Raw genomic sequence first — 2,212 nt, 5'->3', positions numbered from 1 at the left:
GATGCGGGTTGGTGCTTGTTTGCTTAACTGTTTCACATTTGAATGTGACTTGACAGCCATCAGATTTCAGTTATAACCTACACTTTCCTGACACTCAAGCACATACACCCTGAGACACAGGCACAGTGGTGCCATATGGTGGTAGTTCAGGAAAAGGTTGGAATCTGATCAGTCATTGGCGTTGTCTTGTACAGGAGTCCCCAATTGGCCATTTAGTACAGGCCCGCACAGAGCCACTGAACACTTTTTTTTTTTTTTTTTAAATGGTCATCAGAGTCTGAAATAACAGTTTTATTTTTGAAAACCCCGTCACATAATACGGGGGAAAAAAGTAAACCCACAAGCTAGCAAAAATAATTATGTTGGAGACTTCATTGTCCAATAAATAAAAAAATCCAATTTGATTAGTTCCTTTTCAAATGTGTAATTTAACTTCATTTTTATTTTTTGTTGAAATCTTGTTTGTTTTGTTGTTTTTCTGTCACTTTTTTATTTTTTCACATGTTCGAAATAAAGAACTCGATTCAATTCAACATCCATCCATCCATTTTCTGTAGCGCTTTTCGTCAATAGGGTCGCGGGCGTGCTTGAGCCTATCCCAGCTATCTTTGGGGGAAAGGCGGGATACACCCTGAACTGGTTGCGCCTTCGGGCAATTTTGAGTCTTCAATTAACCTAGCATGCATGTCTTTGGGATGTGGGAGGAAACCGGAGTGCCCGGAGAACATGCAAACTCCACACAGGCGGGGCTGGGATTTGAACCCCGGTCCTCAGAACTGTGAGGCAGATGTGCTAACAAGTCGTCCTCAATTCAACATAATATATGATATTATATTATGATTGTGTTTTTTGTTTTAAACTGCAAAATGTACCTTCACCATTATTTTCTAGGATAAAATTACTTCTGAACAATGTGGCAGTCCACCAGTGTCACTTTGTTCTGTCGTGCATACTATAAAGTCTATAACCTTAGTGTATGTACTCACATAGTATTTCATCAGAATCAGAATCATCTTTATTTGCCAAGTATGTCCAAAACACACAAGGAATTTGTCTCCGGTAGTTGGAGCCGCTCTAGTACAACAGACAGTCAATTTACAGAACACTTTGGAGACAAAGACATAGACAAAAAAAACAATTGTGCAAAAAGATGCAGAGTCCTCTAGCACTTAGAGCAGTTCAAATGACTAATATTGCAATAGTCCGGTGCAATGACCATTGTGCAAAGGGCGCTGAGACTTCAAGGAGTGGATGCGGTTTAAAGTGACGAGTAGTGCGATAATCTGGGACAATGTTGGTTGTGCAAATGTTACAGATACCCCTCAATCAGTGTGCAAATGGAGCAGATGCTACTCTGGCATGAGTGACCAGTATATGCAAATAGTGCAGCATGGCGAGACAACTATAGTGAGTGCACGAGTAATACATAATTGGCCCCACAGAAATGTGACAACGAACTCAAGTAAAAAAGTTGCCAGCTTGTTGTAATGGAATTATAGGTTAGGTGTTTAAGAAGTTGATCGCAAGAGGGAAGAAGCTGTTGGAATGTCTACTAGTTCTAGTTTGCATTGATCGGTAGCGCCTACCTGAGGGAAGGAGCTGGAAGAGCTGGTGACCGGGGTGCGGAGGGTCCGAGAGGATTTTGCACGCCCTTGTCTTAGTTCTGGCAGCGTGCAAGTCCTCAAGGGTGTGTAGGGGGGTGCCGACAATGCTTTCAGCAGTTTTGATTGTCTGTTGCAGTCAGAGTTTGTCCTTTTTTGTAGCAGCACCAAACCAGACTGTGATGGAAGAACACAGGACTGATTCGATGACCGCTGTGTAGAACTGTCTCAGCAGCTCCGGTGGCAGGCCGTGCTTTCTCAGAAGCCGCAGGAAGTACATCCTCTGCTGGGCCTTTTTGAGGACGGAGTTGATGTTAGTCGCCCACTTCAGGTCCTGAGAGATTCTAATTCCTAGGAACTTGAAGGTCTCGACGGTTGACACAAGGCAGCTGGACAACGTGAGGGGCAGCTGTGGCGAAGGATGCCTCCTGAAGTCCACGTGTTCAGCTCCAGGTTGTGTCGGCCGCACCACAGCTCCAGCTGCTCCGCTTCCTGTCGTAATGCAGACTCGTCACCGTCCTTGATGAGGCCGATGACAGTGGTGTCATCTGGAAACTTCAGGAGTTTGACAGTCTGGTTCGCTGAGGTGCAGTCGTTCGTGTAGAGAGAGA

The sequence above is a fragment of the Phyllopteryx taeniolatus genome, chromosome 7 (genome assembly GCF_024500385.1).
Source record: "Phyllopteryx taeniolatus isolate TA_2022b chromosome 7, UOR_Ptae_1.2, whole genome shotgun sequence".
In the NCBI taxonomy this organism is placed as follows: domain Eukaryota; kingdom Metazoa; phylum Chordata; class Actinopteri; order Syngnathiformes; family Syngnathidae; genus Phyllopteryx; species Phyllopteryx taeniolatus.
The sequence above is the reverse complement of the archived record's forward strand: the minus strand, read 5'-3'. Positions refer to the sequence as shown.